Here is a 25,023-nt window from a genome sequence, read left to right as displayed (position 1 = left end):
CAGGCTCTTTTGTTTAAACTCAATCTTTTCCTTGTAGAACCTCAATGTATATTTTAGAATTTTCTTCCAATACTTTAGGACTCACTTAAAGTTCTAGTCCTAATATGACAATCTCCTTTTGTTGCTGCAAGGACCTAGAAATGCAACAAAGTTATGAGCTAGAAGTTTTTCAGTTTTTGAATGTCAGTAAAAACCAAAAAGAAAAGGAAACAATTAAGAAATTCAAGAAATTAAATTGGAATACAAAGTGGTCTTCATTTCACAGGACTCCCTCTATCGTTAATCCTCACGAGAATGAAGGAAGCTACTCCCTTACTGTATAATGAAAATTGTGATTTTTGTAATGCTTTTTCCAAATCAAAAAGCTCTCAAAACTAGTTCTTTCTCTCTCCTCTTTCCTGGTTTTGGGTAAAAGACTATTCTTAGTAGATGATCTGGTACATAATGAGCACTGCTGGTTGGCTGCACACACACGTACAACAACATGAACCCAACAAGTAGACAAACATCACTCTCCTTTCACGGCATTTGTCGTTTCTAATGGCTGAGTAATATTCCATTGTATCATAGACCACAGATTCTTGTTGTTGTTGTTGTTGTTTTCTCAACTTTATTGAGGTGGTGGGGGGAGTCAGGGAAGGAAGAGGTGTGGACTTGAAGGTTTTTGTTTTTTTAATGCAAAATAATTTATTTTGTGTTTGATACCAGATGAGACGATAAGGGTGATGGTGCTCATGCCCATACGCCGGCTCCAGGTGAAGTGCTCTAGGCTTCGGGCTCACTCTGCTACCTAAGAAGGTCTTTCTCAGCTTTAGCTCTACACAATGCTTGTGACTCAGCGCCTTGCAGGTTTGGGCATTATGGAAACTTTCACAGACTTGCTGAAGGGGATGGTGCCCTCGATGCTGGTTTCCACCTGGGGTGACACTTCGCCACCGTCAATCCAGGGGGATTTGGGAATGCGGGAATTGGAGTTGTAGGCCAGCAGCAGCCTCACATCCACCTGGCATGGTTCTGTCCAGGCAGTATGGGAGGGGTACACCTGAGTGATAAGCCGGTGGCGCCCTGGGCCAGGATTCTGCAAGTCTGCCGGCTTAGGATGAATCATCTGAGCCTGGCCATCTGGATAGAAGACCTGGACCTTCACAGCACTCTGAGGGTCCTGGACATTTTCCAGGGTCACATCGACATGCAGGGCCACAACCAATCCAGATGTAAACTGCAAGGGGTTGTCTGACTCACCTGCTGGCTCAATGATGCTGGCTGAAGTGTGTGGATCTGCTCTGGAAGGGGGAGGTGCAAGAAGGTACTCTGCCTCAGCATGGTCCGTAGAATTTTGACCACTTCCACAGGTTTGGATGTCATGAGTCGGGGCATAAGGTCAAGAAGTTTGTCCACAAAGCTGTCCTTTAGGTGGGGCAAATCCGCAATAAAACACCTCTGAAAAAAGTCCACTTCCTGTAAAAAGTTTTGACACATCCCAAATAAGGGGTCAACTCCTCGAGTAGTCCGTGCTGTTACTATAAGTTGCAAGGCTTTGGCCTGCAGCCTCAGGTGATGTATAATCACCACCTGTTTATTCTCCACACCACTGTACATGAACTCCATTTGGTAGGTCTCTTCCATGATCTGTTTTGCTGCTGTGGAGGCCAAGTCACTCTGCTTCAAATATAAAGGGGCAGCCACATTCCAGAGCTTTTCTTGCAAGGCCTTGAGGAGAAGAAGCTGACACCAAAGATAGGTAGCCGAGAACTCCTAGCAGCGACTCCTGCTAGTTCAGACTGAAGTTCTCCACGTTTTTGAAGATCCTGGATGGTGAACTCCAGCAGCTTCTGGGTTCCCTGAGGGTTCCGGTGCTCTGAAGACTGTACACCCTTTCAGAGCTCTGCTGCAGGAACTGATGGGACGGGTCCTCATGGGGCGCAATACCGGGAGAAATGGCCGATGACACTAGTTTTCTACCTGGTAACCTTAAGGCAGGAACAAGATGAGAAAGACTGTCTCAGAGGTAGGCATAATGCCTGAAGGTATGATCTGAGAACAGTGCTGGCATTGTTGAACAGGTTTTAGCAGCATTAAAAATAAGAACCAAAACTGCAATGTAAGCTGGTTCATCCATGTCTGGTTCAGCTGTGTCAAAAAACGGATGGGTGCTCAGGAGCTCTGGCACCAAGGGAAGCACCAGGGTTGGATGCCGACTTCCCAGAAACTTCAAGCACTTCCATATAGAGTCCCTATCAGTAGGGTACTTGGTTAAATTTTTCAGCAGCTCCGCCAGTGCAAGATGAAGCCCTTCTTTAGTCGAAACATTAGTACAGCATAAAAGTTCATGAAGAGCCTCTCGAATATCTCTGGATGAATCCTCTAACACAGCCAGGACAGTGTCAAGCTGATCCTCTCGGAGAGTGATATTATTAGAAATTTTTCTCATGCTGTGTATGGGCTGCAGATGTACTTCCTCAATTTCATCATTAAACATGTCAACCAGGAAATCAGGGCGGCACTTCTCCGCAAAAGAAGGTGAAGATTGGGCCAGCACGCAGAGAGCCTCCACAGCAGCAATGAGGACCTCATACATCTCATCTTCCAATCCCTGAACAAAGGCTCCACAAGCTCCTGACTCAATCAAGTTCACAGCTCCTGTATCTATTTCTTCTTTGGGAGCATCACCTCCTCACTTTCTGCCACTGGAAAACTCTCCTGACCTGTAAAGTTCCTTGGCATGTTCATGTGCAGTGCGTTTTCTCCTGAGATCGGACATGAGCTTCTTGTCGAGTGTTTGCTCCAGGAAATGAGAACTGACTTGTTCCATTGAGCCCAACAGCTTTGCAGCCTGAACTCGAACCACCCAGGAGCCATCATTGACCATGGGGCAAATTTTTCCAAATGCATCACCAACTAAGCGAATTTCTTCATTAGGAGAAGGAATGGAGACAACGCTTTCAGGATAGAGCTGACTGACAACCCAGATAAGTTGGACTGCAGCACTGCACCCTTGTTCATAGTCATCAGACAACAATTTACAGGCCTGATTATAAATTGCTTGGTGTAATTTCAGTCCTCTCTCATGAAGCTGCAACATGGCTTTTATAGCTGCTGTTCTGACACGTGGGTCTTGGTCACTGAAGTAATCCCCTATCATCTTCTGGACATCTCTGACAGCTAGGCCTTCTCCATCTTTTGTGACACTTTTCTCCAAAGAGCCAAGATTGCCAAGTAATTGCAGGCACTTATTTCTTACACCATGAGACGTATCTGTGAGGTGCTTCCAGGCTACATCAACTAATCCCATCTGGATAGCTTGATTCTCTGGGAGTCTGGTGCCAGTTGCAAGCAAGCTGTCCAACAGTTGAGCAAGGACTTGATGAGACTTTTCATTCTGCAGGATGTTAATGGCATCATCCATAATGCAGTCTGGTGAAAATCCTGCAGTCTTTGATAATAAACCCAACAATGATGCAATTTTCAGTCTCACAGATGGATCATTCTCCATAATAATGTTCCAAGAGAATCCTAACTACTCCTTCCACACTTTCTGCTTCAACAGGCTTTCTGGCAAACTGGAGTAGATACTGCAAAGCATCCGCTGGGAAGGGAGCTTTACACAGATCTACGTGGAGTGCTGCAGATTTACTTGGTTTTGTCAATCGCAGTTTCTTGGTTGCAATTTCCTCCTGTTGTTGCTGGACCTCCTTAGTGAATTCGTCGTACACTCGTTTCTTTAGGTGAGCCGCCATGACTTCCCGCCAGACCACAGCTTCTTGATCCATCATCTTTCGATGGACACCGAGGTTCCTTCCACAGTTTGGCTATTGTGGACATTGCTGCTATAAACATTGGGGTGCAGCTGTCCCGGGTATTATGCTGAGTGAAAACAGTCAATCGGAAAAGGACAGACATTATATGGTCTTATTCATTTGGGAAATATAAAAATTAGTGAAAGGGAATAAAGGCAAAGGAGAGAAAATGAGTGAAAGTATCAGTGAGGGTGACAAAACAGGAGACAGCTAACTCTGGGAAACAAACAAGGGGTAGTGGAAGGGGAAGTGGGTGGGGGTGGGTGACTGGGTGATGGGCAATGAGGGGGGCACTTGGCGGGATGAGCACTGGGTGTTGTGCTATATGTGGACAAATTGAACTCCAATAAAAAATTAAAAATTCAAAAAAAAAGAAAATGGGCCCTTTATGTAAAATAAGCAAACATTTAACTGATGTATTCAGTAGGTCCAATAAATGGAAATGTATGACACTAAAAAAAAAAAAAAAAAACACCAGGGAAATCTTCAGGGTTCTAAAGTATGTCATTGTTTTTCAAAAGATATCCGAGTGATATAAACAGGAACACCACAAGTACAGAAGTAAAAGCTGCTGAAGGCACAGATATGAACAATTTCACTACTATGTTAAATGCCGTAGATCATCATGAGAAAGATTTAAATGCATCAGTAAATAAGAATCTTTAAGTTTTGGACACAGTTATTTTTTTAACATAAGCAAATATGCAATAATGTATTTCAAATGTGAAAAAGTACCTGTACCCATGGCCACCCTGGAGGAAGAGCACGCCAAGGGGCATGCTATCGGGATCCCCCACATGACAGAGCAGCCACCTGCCTCAGTGAAGCAACCGACTTCGGCCACTGAGCAACATCCTAAACGAAATCAAGAGCCCGCCAGAGCTACTACACTGGGGCAAGCTGAAACTTATGGGCCTGAGCAGTTTGAGCCGGGCATGGCAGTTGGTGCTGAGTGCATGGCCCGAGCCGAGATGCTAGCTGCTGAGGCCAAGCCAATTTACAAGGCAGTCACACCTCTGATTCACTGTCCCGACCTGGAGGAGCCACCTACACACTTGGCCACCCTGCAACAAGAGCTCCCCCAGGTGCCCACTATCAATGTCCCCGGCATGCCATGCCAAAGGAATCACCTGCCTCAGTGCAGCAACCAGCTTTGGCCCCTGAGCAACATCATGTCAGCAGCCCACCCCAGCTCTGAAGGTGGGGCCTGATGAAGCTTCTGGGCCTGAGGTGATCGAGCTGGGCAGGGCTGTCGGTGCTGAGTGCTTGGCCAGAGTAGAGATACCAGCTGCTGAGTTGAAGCCAATGCATGAGGTGGTCAAATCTCTGATTCACTCTCCCAACAAGGAGGACCCACCTGCAATCTTGGCCACCCTCGCAGTAGATCATGTCCCAGCGCATGCTATCAGGGTCTGCCACATGCCGGAGCAGCCACTCGTCTCAGTGGAGCAAATAGTGTCCACCCCTGTGCAATATCCTGAACCACCTCAACAACTGGCCCCAGCTCCTACCTTGGGGCCTGCTAAAGCTTCAGGGCCAGAGGTGATTGAGCTGGTCATGGCTCGAGCCGAGAAGCCAGCTGCTCAGACCAAACCAATGCATGTGGTGGTAACACCTCTGACTCACTGTTCCGACATGCAAGAGCTACCTGTACCCGTGGCCACCCTGGAGGAAGAGCACGCCCAGGTGCATGCTATTGGGTTCCCGCACATGCCGGAGCCGCCACCTGCCTCAGTGGAGCAAATGACTTTTGCCACTGAGCAACATCCTGAACCAAATCAAGAGCCTGCCAAAGAGACTACAGTGAGGCCAGCTGAAGCTTCTGGAGATGGAATACTTCCAAACTCGTTCTATGAGGCCAGCATCACCTTAAGTCCAAAAGCAGACAAAGACCCCACCCGACCAAAAAGGAGAGTTATAGACCAATGTCTCCGATGAACACGGATGCAAACGTTCTCAACAATATATGAGCCAATAGGATCCAACGGTACATTGAGAAGTTACTCACCGTGACCAGGTAGCATTTATCCCCGGGATGCAAGGCTGGTTCAACACTTGTCAAACACTCCATGTGACTGATCAGATCTGCAAGAGAAAAAACGAGAACCAGATGATCCTCTCAATAGATGCAGAGAAAGCATTTGACAAAATACGGCATCCATTCCTGATCCAAACGCTTCAGAGTATAGGGATAGAGAGAACATTCCTCAACATCTTCAAAGCCATCTATGAAAAGCCCGCGGCAAATTATCATTCCCAAGGGGGAAACGCTGGGAGCCTTTCCCCGAAGAAGATCAGGAACGAGACAGGGATGTCCACTCTCATCACTGCAATTCAACATAACACTAGACGTCATAGCCTCAGCAATCTGGCAACAAAAAGAAATAAAAGGCATTCAAATCGGCCTAGAAGAAGTCAAACTCTCCCTGTTCACAGATGACATGATACCATACACCTGGAAAACCCAAAAGACTCGACCCCAAGACTGCTAGAACTCATACAGCATATTCGGCAGTGTGGCAGGGTACGAAATCAATGCCCAGAAACCAGTGGCCTTTCTAGACGCTAACGATGAGACTGAAGAAAGAGAAATTAAGGAGTCAACCCCATTTGGGATGGCACCCGAAAGCATGCGCTACCTAGGAATAAACCTAACCAAAGAGGTCAAGGATCTCTATCCGAAAAATGACAGAACACGTCTGAAAGAGACTGAGGAAGACACAAAGAGATGGCAAACTATTCCATGCTCATGGATCTGAAGAATGAATATTGGGAAAACGTCAACGTGACCCAGGGCAATTTACACAATGCAATCCCTATCAAAATACCATGGACTCTCTTCAGAGAGCTGGAACAGATCATCTGAAGATTTGTGTGGAATCAGAAAGGACCCCGAATGGCCACAGGAAGAGTAGCCAAGAAAACCACAGCGGGGGGCAGTACAATGCCGGATTTCAGGTTGCACTGCAAAGCTGTGCTCACCAAGACAGTGTGGTACAGGCACAAAAACAGACACATCCATCAATGGAACAGAAGAGGAATCCAGAAGTGGACCCTCCACTCAGTGGTCAAGACCACATATTCGACCAAGCAGGAGAGACCATCCACTGGAAAAAAAGACAAGTCTCTTCCATAAATGCCACTGGGAATGCTGGACAGCCACATGCAGAGGAGTGAACCTGGACCACTGTCTCACACCAGACACAAAGATAAACTCAAAATGGATGAAAGATGTAAATGTGAGATGAGATTCCATCAAAACCCTAGGGGAGAACACAGGCAACACCCTTCCCGAACTTGGCCACAGCAACTTCATGCAAGATACACCCACAAAGGCCAGAGAAACAAAAGCAAATATGAACTATTGGGACTTCATCGGGATGAGAAGCTTCCGCACAGCCAAAGAGACACTCAACAAAACCAACAGACAACCTCCAGAATGGGAGAAGCTACGTGCAAATGACCCGTCGGGTAAAGGGCCAGCATCCTAGATCTCTAAAGAACCTATTCAACTCAACAGCAGAGAAACCAACCATCCAATCCGGAAATGGGCAAAAGACACGAACCGAAATGGCACAGAGCAAGATGTAGATGTGACCGACAAGCCCATGACAAAGTGCGCTGCATCACTGTATTTCCATCAGGGAAATACAGATCAAAACCACAAGGAATTCCACCTCACAGCGGTGAGAATGGGGAACATTGGCCAGACAGGAAACCACAAATGTTGGACCGGATGTGCAGAAAGGGGAACGCTTTCAAAAAGGAAAAATTTCAGAGGTAGCCATACTCACCTGATAGGGACCAAGCGGGAGGGGCGGGCTCCCGGCCAGGCTGGGGTGCTTAGGGAGGGACCCGAGAGCGGGGAGGGGGGAGGGGGGCGAGGGAACAGCCAAGGGCCTTGGGGGGGCTCCTGGGGCCCAGCGGCCCAGGCCCTCAAGCCACCGCCCCAAGGCCCTGCCCTGACATTGCAAGGTGCCTGCACCCTAACCCCTCTGAGCACACGCACATGGGTTCGGCGGCACCTCCCTGAGCCCGGGGGGAGGGGCCCCACACCCTCCCTGAGCCGCTCCTGTGAGACCTGACCTGACACGTAGGAGGCCCCTCCGCCGCCCCCTCCGCCAACAGGTCCCACCACTCCTCCCCCATGTAGCCCTCTGCCCTTGGCAACCTGGCGGCCCAAAGGGTGTTGGCCCAGCTCGCCACGGGAGCGCCTCCATGTGGCCACCAAGGACCGCTGTCCCCCACCTGGTCCCTCCCAGGCATCCGCCACGCCACGAGCGAGGGCCAGATGCCCCTCGCACAGCCACCCTGGGGCCCGTCAAGCCTCCCGGGGCCCACGCTGACCTGCGTGTCGGGGCCGAGGCCTGCAGAGCCACTGCCGCGAGCCCGCAGTGCGGGGAACCACGGGCCTGGAGCGGCGGCGAGGCCGACTAACCTCCTGCCCCAGTGGCGGGATCGCTGCATCTGTGCCCAGCTCCTCCCGGGCCACGCCCTGGGGACTTTGGTCACGCTGGGGGTCAGGCGCCAGGGTAAGCTCCCGGCCATGCCCCGGCCATGCCCTGGCCACAGAGAGGCCCGCCCCCAGCAATAAACCTAACCAAATAGGTAGATCTATACTCTTAGAGCTATAGAACACTCATGAAAGAAATTGAAGCGAACACAAAGGAATGGAAAAAATTCCATGCTCATGGATTTGAAGAACACATATATGGCCCCTGGGCCTCGAGGCACGAGGCCGAGACACTACAGAATGCTGCCCTAGAACACACATGGGGCTTCACGCTCTCCTGGGAAGACCCAGCATCACGGGGCCCCACGACCCTGGGCCGCCCGGGCTGCCGAGCTGCGGTTAGGGGCTCAGGGGTGGCTCAGGCACCAGCATGCCCCACATGGAGGGTCCCTGGAGAAGTGCACGGTGGCCTGGCCTTGCATCGCATCTCTGCCCTGTCTGAATTCCATCACACCAGACAGGGAGACAGGCGCACCACGTCCTCAGCAGGTGCTCTGTGAGGGGGTCATTGCCCCCCAGACCCTGCTCCCCCTTTGCCTGCCACGCCTCCAATTCCCACTGCTCAGGGCTCAGGTCTTAAATCCCTCACCTGTACCTACAAATACGCTACATCGGATCAAACAAGGGAGACTGCCCCCCACACCCGCCGTGCCCAGCACACCGTCCTCCCCGTTCAGTATTCTCCTAATTCCCTGGAACCCCTCCCTCTCCAAGGACCCCAGCTAAGGGCACACCTCCAGGACCTGGTCTCTCCATCCCATCACTGCCCTGCACCGTGGAGTTAGGACAGGGAAATTGAGTCAGCCATAGACCACAGGAGAGTACCACGCTGGGAATGCTGGGCAGTGGCATCTGGTGCTGGAAGTGAGGCCAGGGCAGAGCTGGCTGCTGTTCCCACATCCTTTCTTCACCACTAGCACAACCGTCTAGCCTCTTACTTTCATCTGGGGCTCAGAGACCTAAGATAAACACCCTGTGATCCAGCCTGCTCTTGCAGCTAGATGTGGCCCAGAAGACAGGGGGTGAAAGGTCATGTAAGAGCTTCTGGAACGGCTCTTAAAGATGGCCTATTCTTCCTTTTGTCCCTCTGTTGCTGGGGACATGGTATTGATGTCCAGCCCTCTACCTACCATCTTGGTTAACGAGGATGAGGGCCACACACCAGCAGTGGCAGATCAGTGAAGAGATGGGAGACTGGGCTGGAAGGGCTGCATGGATCAGCCCTGCCACCTCAGCCATAAAGAGGCTCTCTGGAACCCGCACATGAGGGGGAAAGAGTGTTCACACTTGCATAAACCACTGTCATATGAAATTCCTAAGGACAGGCTGTGGCTGTCCTTCTGACCAGGGGCTCAGCATCAGCTGCACCCACGAGATTAGGGATGGTCCCTAAAGCTGACACACATAACCAAGAGTAAAAGCACACAACTTTCCCATAGGGAGCAAAGTGCCATCTGGCAAGATCAAGCACCCATCCCCGATTAAAAACAGCAAAACCTGGAACAAAGTAGTTTTCTGACATCATAAAGATATTACCTGCAATCCACGTCCAATCTCAGACCCAGCCCGAAAGCCCCAAGCAGAAGTAAACGCTGCATCAGGAGCCGACAAGCCTGATGTGTTCTGACCAGCAAAATAAAACACAAAGCCAGAAATCCAAAGGACAAACTCATGAACGTGGATCCTACAATGTCTCCCAGCATCCTACAAACATTACTACATTTAACTTGACTACCAAAACGTGACTTAAGATAAATGTATTAAGGATGCCTGGATGGCTCAGTGGTTGAGCATCTGCCTTCCAACCGGGGTGTGACCCTGGGGTCCTGGGATCAAGTCCTGCATCGTGCGGGCTCCCTGCAGGGAGCCTGCTTCTCCCTCTGCCTCTGTCTCTACCTCTCTCTGTGTCTCTCATGAATAAATACATAAATAAAATCTTAGAAAAAAAAAGAAAATCACGCAGCACATGAGAACCGGAACGATCTCAACAAATGAATAAAGACAATCAATAGACAGCAACAGCATGATTAACAGAATAATCACCATACCTAACGAGATTTTAAAGCAGCTAATGTAGGAATCATTCGATAAACAGCCACAAACACACCTGGAAAAAATGAAAGAAGAAAAAGGAACCAGCAAAGAGATAAAAGATACAAGAGAGACTCAAATACAAATGTTGGAGCTGAAAAAAAAATCAATAAAAAGCTCGACAGGTGCAGAGAACGGAGAGCCTAGTGAACTTGCAGGCGGAATGACAGAGATAGCCCACATGGATAAAACAGAGCAGAGACTGGGAAGGAAATCCCCAAAATACAGTGACCCATAGGACCGTAACAAAAGATCCCACATTCATGTCCACGGAGTCACCAAAGACTAGTAAGAAAATGGCTACAAAACTTCAGAGAATTAGTGGATGAAAAGACCCCAAATTTGACAAAAGACCTAAATCTCCACACTCAGGAAACTGGAAAGACCCCAGTGCAGACAAACCGAAGAAATCCACACCAGGACACAACACAGTCAAATGTCAGAAACATCATGACAGGGGATGAGGCCGAACAGTAACGGGGGAGTAACGGTGCCTCTCCCACGAGAAACACGGTTGGAATTACCGCAGATTTCTCATCGGGGATCATGGAGGCCATGAGATGGTGGCCGGCTTTTCTAGTGCAGAGAGAAAAGAACTGTCTACCCAGAGCCCTTCAGGAATGAAAGAAATCAAGAGGGAAAAGTAGGAGGCCTTGTCACCAACAGACCTGCCCCAAGAGAAAGACCTGTAACCAGAAAGAAAAGGAGAAAAGGAAGCACCTGGGCATAGGGGAGGAAAAAATAACATAACATAAGCAAAAATATCCATGAATAAAATTTACTTCCCTTCTCTGCTACGTGCTGGTTGAAGCAAGTCACACAGCACTGCCTGGTGTGGCTCAAATGTATGCAGAAGAAATATTTAAGACAGTGATGTTGCAGGTGAGGCTGAAGGCCACGGAGGTGGGGTTTCTGCACTTCGCCCTATCCGGTAACATGTCGACAACAGTAGAATGTGACATTACGTGTCTGTAGTATAAAACCTCAAGCAGCACTGAGAAAGATACGCACTCACGGGCACAATGATATATCAAAGCTGAATTCTAAAAACGCGTTCGACTAACACAGAGGAAAGCAGGAAAAAGAAACAAAACATAAAATGACAGGTGGATGCTCTGACATAATAATTACATGAAAGAGAAGTGTTCTAAACATACAAAAGACAGACATTGGCAGACTGGTTTTTAACAAGTATGACCCAGGGACGCCCGGGTGGCTCAGCGGTTGAGCATCTGCCTTTGGCTCAGGGCATGATCCCGGGGTCCTGGGATTGAGTCTCGCATCCGTCCTGTGGGGAGCCTGATTCTTCCTCTGCCTGTGTCTCTGCATCTCTGTGTGTGTGTGTGTGTCTCTCATGAATAAATAAACTCTTTTTCAAAAAAAATTTTAAGAAGAAAAATAAATGATAGAAAATCTGGACAAAGATTAGCAATGATACAGAGCACTCGAGAAGACCATCAGCCAACAGTATGTCAACAACAGGTATAAAACACCTCGCCCAAGAAGTGCAGAAAACACGTTGTCTTCAAGCACCCACAGAACTCACACCAAGACAGGCCATATCCTGGACCATGACACAAACTTCAACGTATTTACAAGAATTAAAATTCTAGAGCATGGTCTTTGAAAATCATGGACTCAAACTAAAAATCAGTAGCAGAAAAATCTCCAAATATTGAGAAACTAAGCAAAATGATTCCAAGCAATCCAGGAGTTGAAAGGAGATGTCAAAGGAAAGTTTTAAAAATACACAGAACGGAATGAAAGTGAGAATACCACACACCAATATCGGTGGTGCGTAGCTCTGAAAGGGAAATTTATGAGATTATTTGCTCATACTAAAAAAGAGAAAGTTGTCAAATAATCTAAGCTTCCATTTAAATAATCTAGAAAAAGAAGAACAAAGTAAAGCAAATTGAGAGGAAGGAATAGCATAGTAAATACAAGAAAAAAATCAAAGAAACTGAAAACAGGAAAAAAAACCCCAAAATCAACGAAACAAAAATGTGATCCCTTAAATATAGGAAATAAAATACGCAAACCTCTAGAGAAATGAGTGAGAGAGAGAGACTGATATGACGTAAATTAACAAAATCAGGAAAGAAACGTTATCATTACAGACCCTGCGGAAACTGAAAAGATAAAGGAAACAGTAGTAAGACTTCACACATCAATTTGACCAATTCAAAGATAAGGACAAGCTTCTCAAAAAGGCACAAGCCACTACAACTCATGCAGTAACATGTAAGTACTGTGAATAAAACATCTGAATAGTTCTGTAGTCTATTAAGTAAACTGAATTCTTAATTTTAAAATTCATATACCAATAAAATATAAAGAAATAAAGAAATAAAAAATAAACAGCGTATGTTCTCATTCATTTCGGGAATATAAATAATATTGAAAGGGAATATAAGGGAAGGGAGAAGAAATGTGTGGGAAATATCAGAAAGGGAGACAGAATGTAAAGACTGCTAACTCTGGGAAACGAACTAGGGGTGGTAGAAGGGGAGGAGTGCGGGGGGTGGGGGTGAATGGGTGACGGGCACTGAGGGGGACACTTGACGGGATGAGCACTGGGTGTTATTCTGTATGGATGAAAACCTTCTGCTGGGTACGCATACTGGGAAAAAAACCTCAATTATCATAAAACCCATGTACAAACGACCCAGAGAGGGAACGTGCTCTTCATTGGGAAAAACCTGGAGCTTTTCCCTTAAGGTCAGGAACACAACAGGGTGTCCACCCTCAACACTCTCGTTTGGCAGAATAGTAGTGGTCCTCGCTTTCCCAGCGACATTCCGAAACAGAAAAAAAAGGCATCCGGATCGGCAAAGAAGTCAAACTCTCACTCTTCACAGAGGACATGACACTCTACGTGGGAAACCTCACACAATCACTAGACTAGATCGTACGTAAGGGATCTATCCAACAAGACGACCTAACTAACGATCGTGGGTATCTATGCCCTGAATGTGGGAGTTGCCACGGATATCAATCAATCGCTAAGCAAAGTTAAGACATACTTAGATAATAATACCCTTTTACTTGGAGACTCGAATACGGCGCTTTCTGCAATTGACAGGTCTTCCAGGCACAGCATCTCCAAAGAAACAAGAGCACTAAAGGATACAGTGGACCAGGTGGATCTCACAGATATTTACAGAACTTTACATCCAAATGCAACTGAATTCACATTCTTCTCAATTGCACGTGGAAGGAACTTTGTCCAGAAGAGACCACATACTGGGTCACAAATCAGGTCATAATCGATACCAAAACTTTGGGATCGTCCCCTGCATATTTTCAGCCCATAATGCTCTGAAACTAGAGCTCAACCACAAGAAGTTTGCAAGGATTTCAAACACGTGCAGGTTAAGGACCATCCTGCTAAAAGGTGAAAGGGTCAACCAGGACATCAGAGAAGAATTAAGAAAATTCACGGAAACCAATGAGAACGAAGATACGACCAACCGTTCAGAATCTCTGGGATACAGCAAAAGCGGTCCCAAATAGGGGAAAGACATCGCAATACAAGCATCGATCCAAACACTGGAAAGAACTCAAATACGAAAACTAACCTGGCACCTAAAGGAGCTGGAGAAGGACCAGCAAATGAAACCTTCACCCAGCAGAAGACGACGGTTAATAAAAATTCGAGCAGAACTCAATGAAATAGAGAGCAGAAGAACTGAGGAAACACATCCACAAAACCAGGTGGTGGACCTCTGAAAGAACCAATAAGAGAGAGAAAAACCATGAAGCCAGCCTTATTCAAAGAAGAGAGAAAAGACTCCAATTAACAAAAACATGAATGAGAAAGGAGAGATCACCACCACCACGTAGGAAATACAAGCGATCTGAAAAACTCATCCTGAGCAGCTATACGCCAATAAATTGGGCAATCGAGAAGAAACGAACGCATTTCCGGAAAACCACAAACTACCAGAAACGGAACAGGAAGACACAGAAAACCCCAACAGGTCAATATCCAGGGAGGAAATTAAAGCAGTCATCATCAAAGACCTCCCGGGACACAAAAGTCTAGGGCCGGATGGCTTCCTGAAACACTGTGGAACACGTCGGAAAGAAACTGAGGAAGACACAAAGAGATGGAAAAGGGTTCCACGCTCCTGGGTTGGAAGAATTGATATTGGGGAAAATGTCAACGTGACCCAGGGCAATATACACAACTAATGCAATCCCTGTCAGAAATAGCACGGACTCTCTTCAGAGAGCTGGAGCAAGTCCTCTGAAGGCTGGTGTGGAATGCGAAAAGACCCCGAACGGCCACGGGAAGAGTCGCCAAGAAAACCACTGCGGGGGCAGCACAATGCCGGATTTCACGTTGTGCCACGAAGCTGTGACGGGCAAGACAGTGGGATACTGGCACAAAAACAGACACGCCGATCAATGGAACAGAAGAGAGCATCCAGAGGTGGACCCTCAACTCTATGGGCAACTAATATTCAGCCAGGCAGGAAAGACCATGCACGGGGAAAAAGAAAAGACAGCCTCTTCAATAAATGCTGCTGGGAACACTGGACAGCCACACGCAGAAGAATGAAACTGGACCATTCCTCTCACACCATACACAAGGATAAACTCAAAATGGATGAAGGATCTCAATTTTGCAAGACAAGAGTCCATCAAAATCCTAGGGCAGGACAAAGGCAACAACACCCTTCTTGAACTGGGCCACAGCAACTTCGTAGAAATGACATCAGCCACGAAGGCCAGAGAAACAAGAGCGAAGAAAAGGATTGCTGGGACTTCACCAAGATGAGCAGGTTCCACACAGCAAAAGAAACACCCGACAAAACTCAAAGCCAACCCACAGAGTGGGAGAAGACATGTGCAAATGACCCTGTCAGGTAAAGGGCCAGTATCCAAGATCTCTGAAGAACTTCTGCAACTCCACAGCAAAGAGACCAACGATCCAATCCGGAAGACGGGCAAGAGACATGAATGGAAATGTCACAGAGGAAGACTAGGCATGGCCGACAAGCACGTGAGACAATGCTCCGCATCACTGGCCGTCAGGGAGATATGGGTCAAAAGCACCACGAGATCCCACCTGACACACCAGTGACTGCGGTGAACGTTAACAAGATAGGAAACAGCGAAGGTCGGCGAGGATGTGGCGAAAAGGGAACCCTCTTGCACTGCTGGTGGGAATGTGACCTGATGCAGCCACGCCTGGAAAACCGTGTGCAGGTGCCTCAGAGAGGTAACAACGGATCTGCCCTGCGATCCAGCATGGGGGTGCACTGGTGGAGATGTACCCCAAAGATACAGATGCGGGGAAACACCGGGACACGTGCACCCTGAGGTTTCGAGTTGCAATGCCCACGATAGCCACACTGCGGAAGGAGCCTCGGTGCCCATCGAAAGATGAATGGATAAGGAGGGCGAGTGGTCTCTGTACACGATGGAAGATTACTCAGCCATCAGAAACGACAAACACCCACCATTTGCTTCGATGTGGATGGAACCAGAGGGTATTATGGCTGAGTCAAAGAAAAAGAAGGCAGTCGGCGAAGGACAAACATTCTATGGTCTCGTTCTTTTGGGGAGTATGAAAAAAATAGTGAAAGGGAACAGAGGAGAAAGAAGAAAAAAATGAGTGGGAGATGGCAGAAAAGGAGACAGAACAGGAGAGACTCCTAACCCTGGGAAATGAACAAGGGGTGGAAGAAAGGGAGGAACGCGGGGGGCGGGGTTGACTGGGTGACGGGCACAGAGGGGGGCACTTGATGCGATGAACACTGGGGGAGTTACACTCGATGTTGGCAAAATGACCTCCAATAAGAAAGAAACCTATAAACAAACACACAAACCTCCCAAGACACAAAAGTCCAGGGCCAGATGGCTTCCCAGGGGAATTCTATCCAGCGCTTCAAGAAGAAAGACTACCTATGCTACTAAAAAGCTGCTCCGAAAGATAGAAAGAGATGGAATACTTCCAAGCTCGTTCTTGGAGGCCAGCATCACCTTAACTCCAAAACCCAAGACCCCAAAAGGGGACAATGCTGGACCGATGTCCCTGATTAAGGCGGACGCACACCTTCTCCACAAGATATGAGCCAACAGGATCCGACGGGACATGATTAAGAAGTTACTCACCACGACCCAGTGGGGTTAATCGCCAGGGTGCAAGGCTGCTTCAGCACTCGGAGAACACTCGATGGGCTTCATCAGATCTGCAAGAGAGAAAACAAGAACCAGATGATCCTCTCAAGAGACGCAGAGGAAGCATTTGACAAAATACGGCATCCATGGCAGATCCAAACCCTTCAGAGTACAGGGATAGAGGGAACGTCCCTCAGCATCTTCAAATCCATCTACGAAAAGCCCGTGGCAAATTATCATCCACAATGTGGAAACACCGGGAGCCTTTCTTCGAACATCAGGAACGAGAGACAGGGATGTCCACCCTCACCACGTCTTCTCAACATACTACTAGACATCTCGGCCTCAGCAATCAAGCGACAGAAAAACTAAAAGGCATTCACATTGGCAAAGAAGTAGTCAAACTTGCCCTCTTCACCGATGGCATGCATGGTACTGTACCCGGAAAACCCAAAAGACTCCACCCCAAGATCGTAGAACTCATACAGCAAATTCGGCAGCGTGGCAGGATCCTAAATCTATGCCAAGAAATCAGTCACCTCTCTATACGCCAACGATGACTCTGAAGAAAGAGAAATTAAGGAGTCGGTTCCAGTGACAACTGCACCCAAAAGCATGAGATACCCAGGAATACACCTAACCAAAGAGGTAAAGGATCTCTACCCGAAAAACCACGGAACACATCTGAAAGAAATTGAGGAGGACACTAAGAGATGGAAAACTATCCCATGCTCCTGGATTGGAAGAATTCATATATTGGGAAAATGTCAACGTGACTGACCCAGGGCAATTTACACATTGATTGCAATCCCTATCATCAAAAATACCAAAGGCTCCCTTCAGAGAGTCGCCACAAATCAACTGAAGATTCGTGTGGAATCAGACAAGACCCCGAATGCCCAGGGCAATATTAGAAAAGAAAACCACAGCTGGCGGCATCACAACGCCGGACTTCAGGTTGTGCTACAAAGCTGTGCTCATCAAGACAGTGTGCTACTAGCAGAAAAACAGACACACGGATCAATGGGACAGAAGAGAGAAATCCAGAAGTGGACCCTCAACTCTACGGTCAGGACCATATATTCGACCAAGCAGGAGAGACCATCCACTGGAAAAAAGACAGCCTCCTCACTAAAGGCTGCTGGGAACGTTGGACAGCCACATGCAAAAGAATGAAACTGGACCATTCTCTCACACCATACACAGAGATAAAACTCAAAATGGATGAAAGATGTAAATGTGAGATGAGATTCCATCAAAACCCTAGGGGAGAACACAGGCCACGTCCTTCCCGAACTTGGCCACAGTAACTTCTTGCAAGATACACCCGTGAAGGCCAGAAAACAAAAGCAAAGATGAACTATTGGGACTTCATCGGGATGAGAAGCTTCCGCACAGCCAAAGAGACACTCAACAAAACCAACAGACAACCTCCAGAATGGGAGAAGCTACGTGCAAATGACCCGTCAGATAAAGGGCCAGCATCCACGATCTCTAAAGAACCCATTCAACTCAACAGCAGAGAAACCAACCATCCAATCCGGAAATGGGCAAAAGACACGAACCGAAATGGCACAGAGCAAGACGTCGACGTGGCCGACAAGCCCATGAGAAAATACGCCGCATCACTGTTATTTCCATCAGGGAAACACACGTCAAAAGCGCAACGAAATCCCACCTTACACCGGTGAGAATGGGGAACATTGGCCAGACAGGAAACCACAAATACTGGACAGGATGTGCAGAAAGGGGAACGATTTCAAAATTCAACAATTTCAGAGGTAGCCATATTCACCTGAAAGGGACCAAGGGGGAGGGGGGCATGCTGCCGGCCAGGCTGGGGAGCTTAGGGAGGGACCTGAGAGCGGGGAGGGGGTGGGGGGAGGAGGAACAGCCAAGGGCCTTGGGGGGCCTGGGGGGGCCCAGCAGCCCAGGCCCTCAAGCCACCGCCCCAAGGCCCTGCCCTGACATCGCAAGGTGCCTGCATCCTAACCCCTCTGAGCAGCCGCGGATGGGTTCGGCGGCACCTCCCCGAGCCCCGGTGGAGGGGCCCCACACCCTCCCTGAGCCGCTCCTGTGAGACCTGACCTGACACGTAGGAGGCCCCGCCGCCGCCCCCCTCCGAGAACAGGTGCCACCACTCCTCCCCCGCGCAGCCCTCTGCCCGGCACCCTGGCGGCCCAAAGGGTGTCCGCCGGGCTCGCCACGGGGGCGCCTCCATGCGGCCCCCAAGACTCACTGTCCCCCTCCGGTCCCTCCCAGGCACCCGCCGCGCCACCAGCGAGGGCCAGATGCCTCTCGCACAGCCACCCCGGGGCCCGTCACGCCTCCCGGGGCCCACGCTGACCTGCGCGCCGGGGGCCCAGGCCTGCAGAGCCGCTGCCGCGAGCCCGGAGCGCGGGGAACCGCGGGGAACCGCGGGGAACCGCGGGGAACCGCGGGCCTGGACTGGGGGCGCGGCCGCGCAACCTCCTGCCGTGCCCACGTCGCCGCATCTGCGCACAGCTCCTCCTGCGGCCACGCCCCGGCCCCCTTCAGGTCACGCTCGGGGTCAGGCGCCTGGGCAAGCTCCCGCCCCGCCCCCGCCACGCCCCCCGCAGACCTGCCACACAGAGGCCCGCCCTCCGCGGAGCCTACAGGGGACCCGAGACCGCCTCTGCCTCCCCCCGCTAGTCTAGTCGGGGCGCCGGGGCCGAGGCCTTGCGCCCCGGCTCAGTCCCGAGGGACACCTGCTCACGGAGGCACGGAGCCTCTCTCTGGCTCTGTGTCTCCATCCCTGTCCCTCCGTCCCGGTCTCTGTCTCTCCCTCACTGTCTCCCTCGCTCTCCCTCCCGGTCTGGCCCTGTCTCCCTCCCAGTCTCTCTGCCTCTGCCCCCACCCCCATCTCTCTCTCTCTCCCTCGCCCTCCCAGTCTCTGTGTCCCTCCCAGTCTTTCTTCTCTTACTGCCTATCATGGCCTGTCCCTCGCTGTCTCTCTCTCCCTGTCTCTGTGCCTACCTTCTTGTCTCTCGGACTCTCACTTGTCTCCCTCCCTGTCTCATTCTCTCCATCCTGTCTCTGTCTCGCTGTCTCCTCCCTCCCTGTCTCTGACTCTCCCCTCCTGTCTCTCGGTCTCCCTCCCTGCACCTTGGTCTCTCCCCTCTGTCTCATCTCTCCCTCTCTGTCTCTTGGTCTGTCTGTCCCTCCCTTGTCTCTGGATCCTTCCTTCCCTGTCCTGTGTCTCTCCCCCATCTCCATCTCTCACCCCCGTCGTCTCAGTCACTCCTCCCTGTCTCCATCTCTCTCTCCCTCCCTGTCTCTCGGTCTCCCCCTCGCTTTCTCTCCGTCTCCCTGCCCACCTCTATCTATCTCTCCCTCCCTGTCTCTGTCCATCCCTCCACTTCTGTCTCTCCTTCCCTGCCTCGGTCTCTCCATCCCTGTCTCTCGCCACCCGTCTCCATCTGTCCCTCCCTGTCTGTGTGTCTCCATCCCTGTCTCTCTCTCATCCTGTCTCTCGGCCTCTCCCTCACTGTATCTCGGTCTCCCTCCATGACTATGGCTCTCACTCCCTGTCTCTCTGTCTCCCCCTGCCTGTCTCTCTGTCTCCCCCTGCCTGTCTCTCGGTCTCTCCCTCCCTGTCTCTGGGTCTGTCCCTCCCTGTCTCTCGGTCTCCCTCCCTCTCTGTCTCTCCCACGGTGTCTAGATCTCACCCTCCTTCTCTCTGTGTCTCGGTCTCTCCCTCCCAGGCTCTCGGTGTCTCCCTACCTGTTTCCCTGCCTCTCCCTGCCTGTCTTTCTGTATCTCCCTCGCTGTCTCTGTCTCTCCATCCCTGTGTCTCTGACTCTCCTTCCCTGTGTCTGTGTCTGTCTCTCCCCGCTGCCCCATCTCAGTCTGTCCCCGCCCTGCCCCCCACCCCGTCTCCTCTCCCGCCCTCTCTCTGACTCTCGCTCCCTGTCTCGCCGACTCTCCCTTCCTGTGTCTCTGTCTCTCTTTGTGTCTCTGTCTCTCTGCCAGTCTCTGTGTGTCTCCCTTCGTGTCTCCCAGTCTCTCACTCCGTCTCGTTCTCTCCATCCTGTCTCTGTGTTCCCCTCTCTGTGTCTCAGTCTCCCTCCCTTTCTCTCTGACTCTTCCTCCCTGTCTCTCAGTGTATCCCTCCCGGGCTCTCGGTGTCTCTCTGTCTCTGTCTCTCCCTCCCTGTCTCTCTGACTCTCCTTCCATGTCTGGCTCTCTCCCTCCCTTCCTCATTCTTCCTCCTTGTCTCGGTCTCTCCCTCACCATCTCGCTGTCTCTCCCTCCCCATCCCTATCTCTCCCTCCCTGTCTGTGTCCCCCTCCCTGTGTCTGTCCATCCCTCCAGTTCTGTCTCTCCTTCCCTCTCCACGTTAATGAAACAAAGGATGAGAACCGTAGGATTCTCTCAATAGATGCAGAAAAAGCATTTGACCAAATAGACCATCCTTTCATGACGAAAACCTTCTGCTGGGTACGCATACTGGGAAAAAAACCTCAATTATCATAAAACCCATGTACAAACGACCCAGAGAGGGAACGTGCTCTTCATTGGGAAAAACCTGGAGCTTTTCCCTTAAGGTCAGGAACACGACAGGGTGTCCACCCTCAACACTCTCGTTCGGCAGAATAGTAGTGGTCCTCGCTTTCCCAGCGACATTCCGAAACAGAAAAAAAAGGCATCCGGATCGGCAAAGAAGTCAAACTCTCACTTTTCACAGAGGACATGACACTCTACGTGGGAAACCTCACACAATCACTAGACTAGATCGTACGTAAGGGATCTATCCAACAAGACGACCTAACTAACGATCGTGGGTATCTATGCCCTGAATGTGGGAGTTGCCACGGATATCAATCAATCGCTAAGCAAAGTTAAGACATACTTAGATAATAATACCCTTTTACTTGGAGACTCGAATACGGCGCTTTCTGCAATTGACAGGTCTTCCAGGCACAGCATCTCCAAAGAAACAAGAGCACTAAAGGATACAGTGGACCAGGTGGATCTCACAGATATTTACAGAACTTTACATGCAAATGCAACTGAATTCACATTCTTCTCAATTGCACGTGGAAGGAACTTTGTCCAGAAGAGACCACATACTGGGTCACAAATCAGGTCATAATCGATACCAAAACTTTGGGATCGTCCCCTGCATATTTTCAGCCCATAATGCTCTGAAACTAGAGCTCAACCACAAGAAGTTTGCAAGGATTTCAAACACGTGCAGGTTAAGGACCATCCTGCTGAAAGGTGAAAGGGTCAACCAGGACATCAGAGAAGAATTAAGAAAATTCACGGATACCAATGAGAACGAAGATACGACCAACCGTTCAGAATCTCTGGGATACAGCAAAAGCGGTCCCAAATAGGGGAAAGACATCGCAATACAAGCATCGATCCAAACACTGGAAAGGAACTCAAATACGAAAACTAACCTGGCACCTAAAGGAGCTGGAGAAGGACCAGCAAATGAAACCTTCACCCAGCAGAAGACGACGGTTAATAAAAATTGGAGCAGAACTCAATGAAATAGAGAGCAGAAGAACTGAGGAAACACATCCACAAAACCAGGTGGTGGACCTCTGAAAGAACCAATAAGAGAGAGAAAAACCATGAAGCCAGCCTTATTAAAAGAAGAGAGAAAAGACTCCAATTAACAAAAACATGAATGAGAAAGGAGAGATCACCACCACCACGTAGGAAATACAAGCGATCTGAAAAACTCATCCTGAGCAGCTATACGCCAATAAATTGGGCAATCGAGAAGAAACGAACGCATTTCCGGAAAACCACAAACTACCAGAAACGGAACAGGAAGACACAGAAAACCCCAACAGGTCAATATCCAGGGAGGAAATTAAAGCAGTCATCATCAAAGACCTCCCGGGACACAAAAGTCTAGGGCCGGATGGCTTCCTGAAACACTGTGGAACACGTCGGAAAGAAACTGAGGAAGACACAAAGAGATGGAAAAGGGTTCCACGCTCCTGGGTTGGAAGAATTGATATTGGGGAAAATGTCAACGTGACCCAGGGCAATATACACAACTAATGCAATCCCTGTCAGAAATAGCACGGACTCTCTTCAGAGAGCTGGAGCAAGTCCTCTGAAGGCTGGTGTGGAATGCGAAAAGACCCCGAACGGCCACGGGAAGAGTCGCCAAGAAAACCACTGCGGGGGCAGCACAATGCCGGATTTCACGTTGTGCCACGAAGCTGTGACGGGCAAGACAGTGGGATACTGGCACAAAAACAGACACGCCGATCAATGGAACAGAAGAGAGCATCCAGAGGTGGACCCTCAACTCTATGGGCAACTAATATTCAGCCAGGCAGGAAAGACCATGCACGGGGAAAAAGAAAAGACAGCCTCTTCAATAAATGCTGCTGGGAACACTGGACAGCCACACGCAGAAGAATGAAACTGGACCATTCCTCTCACACCATACACAAGGATAAACTCAAAATGGATGAAGGATCTCAATTTTGCAAGACAAGAGTCCATCAAAATCCTAGGGCAGGACAAAGGCAACAACACCCTTCTTGAACTGGGCCACAGCAACTTCGTAGAAATGACATCAGCCACGAAGGCCAGAGAAACAAGAGCGAAGAAAAGGATTGCTGGGACTTCACCAAGATGAGCAGGTTCCACACAGCAAAAGAAACACCCGACAAAACTCAAAGCCAACCCACAGAGTGGGAGAAGACATGTGCAAATGACCCTGTCAGGTAAAGGGCCAGTATCCAAGATCTCTGAAGAACTTCTGCAACTCCACAGCAAAGAGACCAACGATCCAATCCGGAAGATGGGCAAGAGACATGAATGGAAATGTCACAGAGGAAGACTAGGCATGGCCGACAAGCACGTGAGACAATGCTCCGCATCACTGGCCGTCAGGGAGATATGGGTCAAAAGCACCACGAGATCCCACCTGACACACCAGTGACTGCGGTGAACGTTAACAAGATAGGAAACAGCGAAGGTCGGCGAGGATGTGGCGAAAAGGGAACCCTCTTGCACTGCTGGTGGGAATGTGACCTGATGCAGCCACGCCTGGAAAACCGTGTGCAGGTGCCTCAGAGAGGTAACAACGGATCTGCCCTGCGATCCAGCATGGGGGTGCACTGGTGGAGATGTACCCCAAAGATACAGATGCGGGGAAACACAACACCGGGACACGTGCACCCTGAGGTTTCGAGTTGCAATGCCCACGATAGCCACACTGCGGAAGGAGCCTCGGTGCCCATCGAAAGATGAATGGATAAGGAGGGCGAGTGGTCTCTGTACACGATGGAAGATTACTCAGCCATCAGAAACGACAAACACCCACCATTTGCTTCGATGTGGATGGAACCAGAGGGTATTATGGCTGAGTCAAAGAAAAAGAAGGCAGTCGGCGAAGGACAAACATTCTATGGTCTCGTTCTTTTGGGGAGTATGAAAAAAATAGTGAAAGGGAACAGAGGAGAAAGAAGAAAAAAATGAGTGGGAGATGGCAGAAAAGGAGACAGAACAGGAGAGACTCCTAACCCTGGGAAATGAACAAGGGGTGGAAGAAAGGGAGGAACGCGGGGGGTGGGGTTGACTGGGTGACGGGCACAGAGGGGGGCACTTGATGCGATGAACACTGGGGGAGTTACACTCGATGTTGGCAAAATGACCTCCAATAAGAAAGAAACCTATAAACAAACACACAAACCTCCCAAGACACAAAAGTCCAGGGCCAGATGGCTTCCCAGGGGAATTCTATCCAGCGCTTCAAGAAGAAAGACTACCTATGCTACTAAAAAGCTGCTCCGAAAGATAGAAAGAGATGGAATACTTCCAAGCTCGTTCTTGGAGGCCAGCATCACCTTAACTCCAAAACCCAAGACCCCAAAAGGGGACAATGCTGGACCGATGTCCCTGATTAAGGCGGACGCACACCTTCTCCACAAGATATGAGCCAACAGGATCCGACGGGACATGATTAAGAAGTTACTCACCACGACCCAGTGGGGTTAATCGCCAGGGTGCAAGGCTGCTTCAGCACTCGGAGAACACTCGATGGGCTTCATCAGATCTGCAAGAGAGAAAACAAGAACCAGATGATCCTCTCAAGAGACGCAGAGGAAGCATTTGACAAAATACGGCATCCATGGCAGATCCAAACCCTTCAGAGTACAGGGATAGAGGGAACGTCCCTCAGCATCTTCAAATCCATCTACGAAAAGCCCGTGGCAAATTATCATCCACAATGTGGAAACACCGGGAGCCTTTCTTCGAACATCAGGAACGAGAGACAGGGATGTCCACCCTCACCACGTCTTCTCAACATACTACTAGACATCTCGGCCTCAGCAATCAAGCGACAGAAAAACTAAAAGGCATTCACATTGGCAAAGAAGTAGTCAAACTTGCCCTCTTCACCGATGGCATGCATGGTACTGTACCCGGAAAACCCAAAAGACTCCACCCCAAGATCGTAGAACTCATACAGCAAATTCGGCAGCGTGG

The 25,023-nt window shown here is 49.5% G+C and overlaps 1 pseudogene; it reads right to left on the bottom strand.

The window, feature by feature from the left end:
• Positions 1-384: 384 nt before the first annotated feature.
• Positions 385-24,615, bottom strand: LOC144309652 (integrator complex subunit 4 pseudogene; annotated as a pseudogene).
• Between the last annotated feature and the right edge of the window lie 408 nt (positions 24,616-25,023).

Source organism: Canis aureus, unplaced genomic scaffold (genome assembly GCF_053574225.1).
Source record: "Canis aureus isolate CA01 unplaced genomic scaffold, VMU_Caureus_v.1.0 ptg000135l_RagTag, whole genome shotgun sequence".
Classification (NCBI taxonomy): Eukaryota; Metazoa; Chordata; class Mammalia; order Carnivora; family Canidae; genus Canis; species Canis aureus.
The sequence above is the reverse complement of the archived record's forward strand: the minus strand, read 5'-3'. Positions and strand labels throughout refer to the sequence as shown.